At 39.5% G+C, this 13,488-nt stretch overlaps 2 long non-coding RNA genes across 2 annotated transcripts; both read right to left on the minus strand.

Annotated features, from left to right (window-relative positions):
- Positions 1–722: 722 nt before the first annotated feature.
- LOC124707318 lies at positions 723–2,326 on the minus strand. Its single transcript, XR_007004802.1, has 3 exons — positions 2,262–2,326; positions 1,975–2,126; positions 723–1,123 (listed from the first exon to the last, which is right to left on the minus strand). It is a non-coding gene; the product is annotated as an uncharacterized LOC124707318 (long non-coding RNA).
- Positions 2,327–2,333: 7 nt separating this feature from the next.
- LOC124707317 lies at positions 2,334–6,530 on the minus strand. The gene is made up of 4 exons (XR_007004801.1): positions 6,010–6,530; positions 5,603–5,654; positions 5,415–5,506; positions 2,334–5,045 (listed from the first exon to the last, which is right to left on the minus strand). It is a non-coding gene; the product is annotated as an uncharacterized LOC124707317 (long non-coding RNA).
- Between the last annotated feature and the right edge of the window lie 6,958 nt (positions 6,531–13,488).

Genomic DNA, 13,488 nt, shown 5'->3' on the forward strand with positions numbered 1-13,488 from the left:
ATATATATATATATATATAGAGGGTGGATTTGCTATGTTTGTAAGTAGTGGAGGGTGTAATCGGAACCACTCATTCGCATTGAGATCCGCACTTTTTTACCTAAAAGGATCCACTTTGTTTGGTTTCTACACACCCATAATCCAAAATAGCAAGGGGGACCGGTACCTTTACTCTTACACATGTATCATTTTAGGCAACCTAGCCTGGCCTACTCTAGCCTATAGGATTCAGCTTTTCACATCTTTCGAGACATGTGACCACCTCTTTGGTCACATGTGACCACCTTTTTCGAATCACGTGATGAGTTCGAGCCAATTTATGTTAGGTTCCATCCCCGTGCCGGACCTCTTCTTCTCTCTCATAACCGTAACGGAAACTTCTCATTTAGTGCCTCGTTTTCTTCCACCGTGCAAGATCTATGCATTGATGCATTGAACCCTTTTTCCCATCAAACCCGGTCACAAGAGGCTTTTCTAGTCTTTTATCTGCCATCTGCTCAATGCATGCATGGTCGTCACTTACATAAGTCCATTTTTTAATTCACTTTTTTATGCCAGGGAATATATGATGGAAAATATGTGCAACGGAGCCCTACAAATGCTTATGCAGAAAATAGAAGTTATGATTCATTTACCAGAGAATCAAATGACGAACACAGACTTGGATTGTTCTTATAGTCTCCACTATCCCTATCTCTTATCACAAATAGGAGAGAAGCAAAAAAAAAAATCGAATTTAGTAGCCACAAATAAATGAAAGGGGCCTGTCTGAATCACAAACCGTGCTCAGTTCATTCCCCGACGGTGCCATAAACCAAATCAGTGCCATAAAATTGCACATGCTCCACATTTATGAGAAAACCAATCAAGAACAACACTATATTCACTTCATCTATGCTCCACTAATCACTAACATTAGAGAAGCAAAGAAAAAAGCCCATCAAATTTAGCCGTGCCTACTCTGAAGGTGAAACGGTGCTCAGTTTATTTCTGTCTGGTGCATTGAATACAAGTTCAGAGAAGGCAAATCCATGGGATGCAGGTGTTGAGCCGCGAATACAGTTTCAGCATCCGCAAAAAAGTCCTGGAATATGAGATAAGCTTCACAGATCTTAGAACCACCCTGCACCATAGATTAAAATGATGATGTGCTACTGTTTCCAGAGACCAAAACAAATCACAAAAAGGAAGAAAGGTTTGAGAATCTGGGCTATGAGAATAGACATGTATCTTCGTTTTGAAATGGAACGATATTTAGTCAACGCTATATAGTGGAGTCCTTTTACACCAACAGAAGTTTTCTCTTTTTCATGTATATTATTTTAAATATGTATGTCCAGCCGAAACAAACAATTTCAACTAGACAAAAAGTCAAAGAACTTGATATACACTATGAAAGGCGGTAGTAATATTTATTTATTGTATGGAGCTACACATATAAAAAAAAGGTGCATGTGTAACTTTCGAATGGTTCCAACCGCTCAAAGCAAAAGTGCCTTTGTTCTTGAAGGAGTTTTCTCCGCACCATGCCTACTTTCAATATTTTTCTGGTGTGTGTGTAAAAAATATCATTGCCTTGTTCATCATATTTTCTGGTTCTTGATTCACATGATTTTCTTTATAACAGTACATTTAGAAGTTAGAGAAATGATCTACTATGCCATTAAGTTAGTACAATTGATAATTTGGATATTTTGAGAAGAAATGTCTACTCACATGTATACCATTGAATTAGTATTGTTACTAATTTGAATATTTTGGGAACTACGGAATTTGATATCCATAAAGAGCCACACGTATACATAGGAGGTTCATTTAAATCATACATGATCTCATAGGAAACTATTGCACAATTGAAACAAATGACAACTTAAAGAGAAACTGAATAGGCACATGCAAGGGAACCTGAGAGTAGTAAACAATGGCAACATATAGCATACACCAGGAGGTTCATCTTAAGTACAGATCATATACCTCATTTGCAGTTCCCTCATCATCTCTAGCCAGTTGACTCTAGAATTCCACATATTGCAGTAAGGTCCTTTCTGGTGCAGAGGTGAAAGATGGATCGACCAAAAGGTAAATGCACCATCATGGGGTTTATCCATCAGATTGTAAGATGGAGACTGCAAAGCAAATGGGTATTATCAAAATATATTATCAAGATGAACCATCTTGATTACAAAACGTAAGGCCAGAAATAAAGGAATTGGAACATGCTTTAATGTGTACTGAAGATGTATGATAAGATATATATTCACCTTGACATCCTTCTGAACAGATACCAACGCAAGAACCAAAGTTCTTACATTAGGCCATTCTCGTCTGTTCATAATGCAGGAAACTTGGAGCTAAACGCAGCAGTTCTGTTCCCTCCTCATTAGAAATTCGGCCCTCCAAACTTGAAGCTTCTGTACTTCCAAAAATAAATCAACTAGAAATAGAGTGAAGCAATAGCACGTAATCATATTTGGCAGCTTACTAGTACTCCAAATTTTGCACATGAAGAAATAGCCTGTTTGCTCGGCTTACTGATTTGGATACTTTGAAACAATCTGCTTAATTATGGATATTGCATACTTGGATATGATTTATAAAAAGAGCCACGCGTGTTAGGGAATGGTGCGTGAGCAAAAGGTGCAATGGTTCCAGGCGACGGCAACAAAGATTCTCAGATATCCAGTTGTCTTATGAACTTATAGCAGATAAATCACTCATTTTCATTGTCTGTTAGGCCATGGTCATATATAATTATCTATAGATCCTAGGATAAAAAACAGAACTATTGCCTGAAAGTGTATTTATTTTTAGAACTAATGTGTGCCGTTTTCTTTTTACAACGCCTAGGTGCAACAGCTGGTTCCTTTGATACTGGACCCTGCTGCTTGTTTCTAGTCGCCCTTTCGTTGTGGTTGTGACGGGCAGGAAGTTGTGAGCCGGTTTCTATTCCTACTCGAATAGTACAATTAGACTAGGATGGAGGGGCGCGGACAGCACCAGATCGAGGAGGCGCAAGGCGCTGGATCGACTCTTGTTCAGCGGACACAGGAGCCTCCTCCCCTTCTTTTCCACAGACTTGCAGATACCATGGTGTGATTTAAATCATACAACTAGAAAGCATATAGAAAGTAATACACAAGCCTTACACCACAAGCCTTACCACCAGAGCCACACCTGCACATAGAAGGTGCGTGTGTAACTACCAAAAGGTTCCACCCACCCAAATCAATGGTGCCATATGAATACACGGGCATTCCCGCTACCTAAATATTATTTTTGGCAATACATTTTGTCATTATCTAAATATAGAATCGATCTTCATTCAAACATTCTCTCTATGTTATTCTTACTATCACCCATAATCCTCTCAATATTGAATCATTTTGATTCTGTAGTAAAATGGTGTAGCTTAAATTACATATTCAAACGTTGTCGCAAAGAGCCACACATGTACATGAAAGGTGCGTGTGTAAGTACTGAAAGGTTCCAATCACCCAAACCAAAAAGATCTATACGTATCATAGACAATATTATAGTATATTCATGATTGGTTTCGGGCTATGGTTCGATGCTATGATCCTGAGGTAATATTACCAAAAGAAAAGAAAAGAAAAGAAATCTTTATATTACTGTTTTTGGGAGAGAAATGAAATATTTAAATCATAGTAAAATCTTGATTTTTTTTACCATCCTTATGTACCCTACATATAAATGGACTACGGGTATATGCATATGATTTATAAAGGAGCGTGAGCAATGAGGGCAACAGTTCTAGATGGTGACAAGAAAAATATTGGTTCAAATAATAGCACACCAAATTCATAAAATAAAATAAGTAGACATGTCGGAAACATGCACTGTGCACATGATGCAAGGGAATTTTTATTACTCCAATCAGGTCTACAAGATATATCTGAATGCCAGGTACGAGATCTCTTAAGTGTACAGAAATAGCACACCAAGTTCCACCCCTAGGTATTTTATCCAAATAAAACTTGGTGCCTACTCTAAATCGGTGCCTACTCTAAATTGCAAATCGGTGCCTACTCTCCGTCTGGCTTCTTCTCCTCCTCCTTCCCCACCACCGCCACATCAAAAAGGGAACCACATATTTATTTGAGCAATAAATGTTTAGGTGAAAAGTGCCACACGTGTTAGCGAAAGGTGCGTTAAAAAAAAGGTTTCTAGACGCTGCCAACATAGGAAGGAGCCCATTTGAGATTAATTGGTGCCTACAGAATTACGAAAGGGTGCTCGGTACAATCTCATACGGTGCTTGTTTCAACAAAACTGGTGCTTGTTATAATTTCCTTACGCTAGTTTTGTACTCCCTTGAGGAAATCTAAATGATTACTTTTGAAATTGTGCCAACAAAAATTAAATAGTGTTGGTCCCCTTGTAGGAACATAAGCCTAGTGGGGATCATCCAGCAATTATTGACACTACCAGAATCCAAAGCAAAAATAGACGGAAGAGAATGGCACATTAATCTGAGGAACTGCAAGAGAATGGGAGATAGTTACCGAGTGATGGAATGGATCACTGACACTAAACTAGTCTCAGCATTGAGAAAACTGTGTCAACGGCAATGGCATTTTTTTTTTGAGGCAAAAGCTTTGCCTCATCCATTAATTAAGAAGAAAGTGTATAGTTTTTAGGAGAAAACCATGCGAAAACCATACAAAGACATCACGGGGCCAAGGCCACACTCGCCACGCCACAAGAACAAACCCACTCGGACACACTGCTGATACAAGCGGACGTCGACACACTGGCCAAGATTAGCTTGCCATCCAACCAAACCGGAGCTAAGACGCCGTGCCTACTATGGGAGGAGCAGACACGGGACACTCCAACATAGCTGAAGAAGACGAACCTCTCAGAGAACTGCGCCAAAACGACCTTGTCGCCCTCGCAGAGCTCCACCACGATGCCTTCAAGAAGGGGAACGGCGCCCTGGGGCGTCGCCATCGCCGGCATTTTCCATGTACTCGTAGAAGAGAATCCTTGAAGGCTGACTAAATTCCTGTGCTTGATACGAGGTGCTGGAAGTAATTAAAATGAAGGACCTTGTCAAGAGATGATGGCTATCTATACTTACCAACATATGCAAAAAAAAAAATGCAGTAAAGAGCAGCAAATATTAGCGGTGGAATTGACGCAAAAAATAGCAGAAAAATTCCCTAGTTTAGAATAAGATAGTATAACACCTGAGCCATGTACTAGACCTGACATTCATCAAACTACTGGTGGATGTCAAATTACAATCACAATATAAGAAACTTGGCGAAGAAATCTATTCGCTGCAATGTGATGCCTCCTTTTCAGTGTGTCATGCATTCACTTTATGCAAATATACACAAGAAAACTTGTATATAGAATGTTAGAATGTTAGAAATAACATGGAACATTACCAGGGGTAGAAAACAAAATTACGAAGCCAGTAAATATTTGCACTACTCTCCAACTGCCTACATGTGTCAGAGCTAGTAAACCAGCATTTTCACTGCAAAAATAAAATAAAAAATTAAAGAGCAAGCAGAAAAATAGTATACCAATAATCAAGGCCTCGGGTTTCAGTAGATGGTAACAGTGCACTTACACTGACTCTGCAGTCCCATTGGCTTTCCAAAAAAATGTGCCCTGTAAAGTACCTATAGAATGAAAATGGTTATCAAAATGGACCCTCAAACCTATTGATAAAAGAAACAGTGGTTCGGGTGTGTAATATTCAGATTTTTTTGAGGGAGTGTAATGAGACTTAATATCCTGCCAAACTAATGCCCCGACCAAGAATAGAGTGGGGTTCTAGACGTGCGCTAGAATATCTTGACGCAGCAATGAAGGTCCCTAATGACTAAATAACTGGGAGTAGATTCTTTTTTAGAGAATAAGGTAGAACATCTATTATCAGATTAAACAGCTGACTATTACCAGGGTAACATCACATTATTTGTGAATCACCTCCTGAAGTTACGGGCAAGAAAGCAAGAATGGGAGATACGATACCTGACCTCCCCGTATGATATCCGGAGCTGCCACATCCAAGGGCCGCGAGCCGGTGATAACCGGATCAGCCACGCATTTGTGGAACTTGAGGAGCCTGTGGAGGGCTGGTGCACGATGGAAGTGCTAGATCGACTGGTCTGCGTAGAGGCCCAGAGGGAAGTACAGAAACGGCGAAACCCCCACCATCTCCGACTTGTGGTTGGGGTAGCGAGCTCCAGGCTTCCGGATCTGGAGGTGACACATCCGAGGGCCGCAAGGCCGGTGACGGCCGGATCAGCCACGGAACAACGGGACATAGCGGCTGTGTGGTTGTGGAGGATCCGTCTGTGGCCTTCTTTGGGGAGGAGGCGTCAGTGGCGGGCGAGCAACCAGCGTGGCAGAGAGGCCATGGGGGGAGGAGTGAGAGAAGCCATGGGGAAGGAGTGAGGGAGGCCATGGGGATGCTGCTTGTGAGATTTGGGACAAAGAACAATGGATATCGCTGTTTGAGGCCAAGGGTCATGGCTTTCGAAGGAAGGAGCAGTCGTGGTCTCTGGGATGGGTTGACCTTATCCAAACTACGGGCTCGCCACAAGCTGAGTGAGACGGGAGAAACGGAATCCACGATGGAAATAAGGTAGTGGCTGGAACCTTTGGCTGAGCTGGGTTCGTCGCCGGATTCAAACTCCTATGCCTCGAACAAATCAACCCAACAGAGCACCAGGCCTATGACCTGTCTAGCTCTAAAAAGTTGGCAGGGTATGGACCCAACACATCCTAAAGAGGAAAAACCTAAGGCCACAACTAAATATAAGAAACATATGTTAGAGAGAATGGCACATGGCACAAAAACGAATCTCAAAGCAACCTCAACCGTGATGATTGCCACCTCCATGGAGACACAAAATAGAAAAGCTTTTGTCTATATATATATATATATATATATATATATAGGTCTGCTATTCTCGAACCGGTTCGAGAATAACTATTCTCGAACCCTTTCTGAACTTCCCGGTGTTTTCCTAGTGAACTTCTCGACGGAATACCAGAATTGCATGTTCGTGCGGACAGTATTTGCATCATGATTTTCAAACCGCTTATCGGATTGATGCGTATAATATACCGTTGGATTCGCACGGAAATTTCGCAACTTTTTCGTGTTCATTGTTTTCCCAAATTCTGTATTGATTAAAACTAATTTGAAATATACAAAACAACGTTTTCGCGGATTTCCCTATTTTTGTATAGTTTTGGGGTTCCAGTTTTCAAACCGTTTATCGGAATGATGCGTATGATATACCGTTGGAAAGGTACTGAATAGGCGCACCTTTTTTATGAAGAACACTTTTCCAAATTCTTTATAGTTTAAGAGCAGATTTGAAAATACGTGATTACGTTTTTCGAACTTCTCGGTTTTTTGAACTGTTTTTTGAGGCTTATTTCCGAACCACTTATCGAAATGTTCCAAATGATATTGCGTTGAAAAGATATTGATTAGGCGCAGCTTTTTCATATTGAACATTTTTTCAAATTCTAAACGGCTAAAGTTTAATTTCAGAGATATGTAAAATCGGAGATAACGCCGACATGGCAACATTTCGATATTGGCTCATCTAGATTGATTATGTGAGGCATTGCGGTGTGTTGGAGTATTAATAGGGTTATATTAGTGCTAATTTTATGTGGCGTCGGTCGGTTTGCCCAATAAGAGGTTGTACGAACGATTTCTATGAATATGATTTCCGTCCGAAAAATACAGTGCTCGAATATGGAAGTGAACTTCTCGACATATGTTAGTGAACTTCCAATTGCAGTATAAAAGTTTTAGGCATGCTCAAAATGTACTTCTTACATGTGCAAAATGAACTTTCGCGCCGATACAAAATGAAGTTTGACAAAAGCAAATCTCCAATATGTTCACAGTAAACTTCCCCATGTTCAAAGTTAATATTAACAAAAAAAAAATTTCCAACTTGTTTTGTAAATTTTCTAGAAGTGAACTTGTGATGTTCACTGAGTGAACTTATGTCCCCTGTTTTTTCTTGATGAGGTTTTCCTACAGTGAATCTTGCCAATAAATTTTGTGAAACCATTGCTTGACAAATTGAACTTGCCAATAAAATAGAAGTGAACTACAGTTTCTTTCTCGAGTATATCAGTATATCATCAATGGTATTTTTTCACACAATTTTTTGTTACCTTTCAAGTGCATAGGAATTGAATTCCATTACAGAAGAAAACGAACTTCCTGAATTGGGTAAACTTTATAGACAGAAGTTAACAGTCATTTTCTCAAAAGAAAAAAGAAGGTGAACTGTGGTGAGCTACTTATATACATACAACTGAAATGCCGAGCTACACAAAAGTGGACTGTCCAGATCACATAGCTAAGCGCATACATCCTCATTGCCGCACATACATGTATCTATGCGAACAGGAGCGTTTTCAACAAACATATGGCATTTATGAGAACATCATAAACCCGTAGTACCAACTGTGTGTTCCCGATGGCCTGGACAAGCATGTATTCAACTAGCCAAAACCCAAGACCAACTGAGTTAAGCGATCTGGGGCAGCAGCGGGATTCGGAGGTCGCCAACTCCTCGGATGCTGACCACGGCATCACGACTTCTCCAACTACAACGCAAAGTTTCCTTGAAGAAAGTTGTCCGTAATCTTCATTCACCTCCATAAGCTCATAAACTAGTGCAAATTCTAAATAATCTTCACAATGAGAGTAAGTTCCTTTTGAAGATGCACACCCGTACAATTAAATAGTCAAAATGAATTGCTGATCATGAAATTTTGATCATAATAGTTCAATTTCCTCTAAATAGTCAACATAAAGACAAAAACTACATAACGAAGGAAGATTACTTTGATTAGACCTACCAATCAAGTAATCATGGATGAAATAAACTTTCAAAGTGAATTTCCCGTGCGAACCAAGTGAACTTCAATGTTAACTACTCTGAACAGAAAAAGGTAAATATGAACTTCCCGACAAAATGGGGTGGGACAAAGCTAATTGCCCCAATAAATAAAATGAACTTCACACGTGCTATCTGAATGTGTTTTTTACCGTCACTTGTTTGTCTATTTTCAGGACCTACTAATTTACCTTGGTTCTCTCCATGTCCAAATAGGAGTTGACTAGTAGTGGCTGGACTAGATGAAGTAGTACTCTAGTGCACTAAGCCAGAAAAATGCGGAGTCAGAGCGGTTCAAACACAATATCATAAATATTGAACAAACATCTCAAATTCAACCATCCGCACTTCCCGGATGCAAAATAATGCACTTGAAACCAAGAGCGGACTCCCCGAAATAGAAATTTAACCTCTGTGACAGATGACTCAAGCTTCCTCGACATGCTGAAAACGCATTTTTATTTGGAAACCTGCCCTCCTTGGCTGCAGGAATAATGCACATATTAAAAGAAAAAGTCAACCTTTTGAAATAGACATATAACTCTAATGTGCACTCGCAGCAGCAATCACATTTCTTGCTGCAATATTGACACATTTTAGCGGGTCCATATGCAGAACAAGAACAAAAATCTAGAAGAAGCAACGGAAATCTTCATGCATATAAGTGTGACATCTAAGAAAAATGCTCTTTCTCATCGAAACGTTTTAGTTCTTAGACAGTAGGAGAAGAACAACAAACGCAGTTCAATTTAGTTTGTGAAGTTCGAGCCGCAGGAGTCGGCCAGCAGCTCACCTTGGTTCTGAAGTTTAGCGAAGAAGAAGCGGAAAGCTAGTGCTCGCGAGCGCGAAAATCCGTAAAGGGGAGGCGCCGCTGCCATCAGCCTATCCGAACGAGGAGAAGGCGGGCGAAGGATTCGAAGTGTGGCAAGAATTTTTCCAATTCCACAACTATTTGCACTCCCACATAATTCACAAGAAAATCAATTTCTTTTTTATGGACAAAGTAGACTACGCATTTTGTACAAACCGAACTTCCTAAGATCTGAACTTTAGATGGCATCGAATACAACAACAAAGAAGGTATGACATGGAATCAAAGTAGAGGCACAAGGGATCCAGTGCTTGAGGCCATTACCTGCGTTGAAGGGCGAGGCGGCGTGCTGTGGTCATCCTCAAAATTTATCCCTAAAGAATAAGTCCATGGTGTATCATAGCAGATGATGAACTGTAGTAGAGTTAAAGGCTTTAACTATATTTTATCTCAAATGAACATTTTTAAATACACACAATCTGTAAGAAGTGTTTTCCAGATGACCATGTAGCAGGAATATTCTCTAGCAAGAATATATAAAAGGAAACTAGCAGTAGATGTGAACTTCGCGAATTAATAGAAGTGAACTTCACAAATAACGCACCGATGTAGCTTAACTAGTGAACTTTCATGAACCTCTACTGCCGCATGTCACGGAACTGCACTGCCACCCAAATTCATCTAATTAAGTGGACTCACATGTAAAAGGAAATGGAATATCAGTGACTAACAAAGTCACACCCCAAGATCAACAGATTTTTTAAAACACAAATTAACTTTCCAAACAAATAAACTCCTAAAAAATGAACTTCAACGACCGACAAAGTGCACTTCTCGACAAATTGGACAGTGTCTACAAAACTGGGCATTTCACTAGCGTGTATTGGGCGATGCGTGGCTGGCAAGTATAGACACATATGCGTGCCTTCTTCCTAGGCCATTATGCTTAGTCTATGCGTGTTTGTTGCAGAAAATCACAGTGAAGCAATTCTTATATTTGGAGATACTAGAGAAATTAACAACATGGTAGTGACATGGAAGTTCAAAGGCGGCAAAGTACTACCAAAGTCTGGAGCAGATGATAATGAAATGAACTTCAGCGCGTTAAAAATGAAATGAAATGCACATTTTTACATCAAAAGTCTCAAAAATACACGTAACTGCGTGGACGGTGTTTTTTCCAGATGACCATGTAGCAGGAATATTCTATCTAGCAGCAATGTATAAAACGAAAATATCAGTAAATGTGAACTTCGCGAATTAAAAGAAGTGAGCTTCACAAACTTCACAAATAACGAACCACTGTAGCTTAACTAGTGAAATTCCATGAACTTCTACTACCGCATGTCTCTTCACACTTTAACAAACCGCTGTTGCTTTAACTAGTGAACTTCCTATTTTCCACTTTTTTTTTTACAGTAAATAGAACTTCTATTGCGGTCAAATCAAAGTGGGTGTACACTGCACTGTTTCTCACATTCAGTGTCCTCCATCATCATTTCATACCATTATATACATCCGTATATGCACTTGGTTTTACTAACAGATCTGGTTTATGAAAGGGGTGTATGAAGCAATGGCTTGTTGGGAGACAAACTAAGAAGGAAAAAGGAAATGACAAACCTGAGTTGGACAACCGTGGGCTACCATGAATTGTAATTAACTCTAGCTTGTGTTGGACTTCTTTTTAACTGCAGTCTATGATTTTTTTAACTGGACTTGTCATATTTTTTAACGAGCTTCTAGCTCTGCCAGAGTGAAATCTCTGATAGCATATAACAATTTATTGACAAAGGAAACCGAACTTCAACGAACGGACAATGTGCACTTCAGGACCAAAACTAAAACTTGAGAATATGCACTTCAGATGAGAATTGCAAGATGTTCTACGAAGTTCTTAACTAATTCCATGTAAATAAGGCTTAGTTTGGCAACAAAGTTTTTCTAAAACTAAAGTATTTCAGATGCACAACGGAAGAATACTTGCAGTTTCTTAAAACCGAAGTATTCCTCAGGTTTGACAAAAATGCAAGGTGTTTGAGAAGTGTCTGTTTTACCGTAAGAATATAGTAGAATTATATCTCGGGGTAAAATTTGACTCGTTGACTTGACATTGCCACCAATAATATTCCCGTTAGACACTCCGTAGAATCATAAATAATATAACCTCACTAGGATTAGCACATGTTAACACAACTAGCTAGTTAAATAGTGGATCACTATAGCATTCGAATTTAGTCGTGCCTAGCTTGGCTAGCTACATAGAACAACTAATGACCGTTTGCAAGCATACATGAAACTAGGAACGGACAACAAATAGAATATCCGGGGTCTCAATTACCTTTTGATGCTGGGATCCTCCATCCGAACTTCTAATGGACTCCACCGACTGGACAACAAATAGAGAGTTGTCCGGTGCTTCCCAAATTCCTAGAAATATAAAAGTGAACTTGTCAATAGAAAAAAAGTGAACTTCTATTCTCTTTCTATCAGCCACACATGAATAACAACAGAACGCATGAAACGAACTCCCCCAAAATAAAAATAAAAAGTAAACTTGCCATTTTACACAAAGTGAACTGCAGGTAAATCTGGCACAAAGATCTCAAAAATTGGTATATTGTTCTATCAAACATGTGCTAAAAGCAGGCTGTGGTACTAAATACTGGGCAGCATAGCAACATTCCACGTTACTACAACCTCATCATGTTATAAGAAGTGGCAGGAATATATAAAATGAAAATAGCAGTATATGTGAACTTCGCGAATTAAGAGAAGTGAGCTTCACATATTAGGAGAAGTGAGCTTCACGGATTATAAGAAGTGAGCTTCACAGATTAGTAGACTAGAATACCGCATCATAATCAATCAGTTTTCAACCCATTTCATATCTCATAATGTTTCAGTAATTGGTTATTAACGAATCAATTCAATAGTCACTAGCTATCTATGAAACAAACAAGAAAAGGGATTGTGATGAGAATGTTGTACATACAGAGGAAGTTTGAGCAGACACCATTGACGACCACCCCCTGGTTATTGGTATACACGAGCCTCTTGCCGCAGAGCCATACCATCTTGGCGTTCCCAAAGCCCCCAAGAGGCCTGCAGCTTACTTGTGACAAACAACAACAAACTGAACCGCACCATGGCTAGCAGTGAACTGCATCACTACTACTTGATCGAGATAGCATAGTGGTCATGGTAACCTACCAATAATTAATAAGAATAGGACAAATTGTTCAAAATGTAAGATTGTAAGTCATTATGCTTTAAACAGGGCCAATAAGAACAAACTTGCTATGAAGAACTAGATAGTCAAATAAAAGGTGAACTTTGCTGCGCTGTACCCAAGTGCACTACTTTTCTGTATCAGCAACACATCAAAACGAGCCTAACAGGCACAGTTCGATGTCTACTTCCTGAACATAGTACATGTGGAACTTGCAATGAAATCCCAGGGAATACTAAGTGAACTTGCTAATTTGAATAGTCTGAACTACATTAAACTTGTTGATAGAAAAATATGAAAAATATTACCTCAACAGCTACTCTGCTTCAGTGGCTACTCTCTGTTCAGATGCATCCCTGCACATGTAATTTTAACAAGTGAGCTTCCAAAATAAATTGAGGTGAACTTCCAAACTTTTTTCCACAAAAAATGGACATCACATATGTACTAATAGAACTTCCCCGAAACGAAAGATTAAGAACTCTCCAAAATACACAAATATACTACCCGAAATACACAAGTTCACT

The sequence above is a fragment of the Lolium rigidum genome, chromosome 4, assembly GCF_022539505.1.
Source record: "Lolium rigidum isolate FL_2022 chromosome 4, APGP_CSIRO_Lrig_0.1, whole genome shotgun sequence".
Classification (NCBI taxonomy): Eukaryota; Viridiplantae; Streptophyta; class Magnoliopsida; order Poales; family Poaceae; genus Lolium; species Lolium rigidum.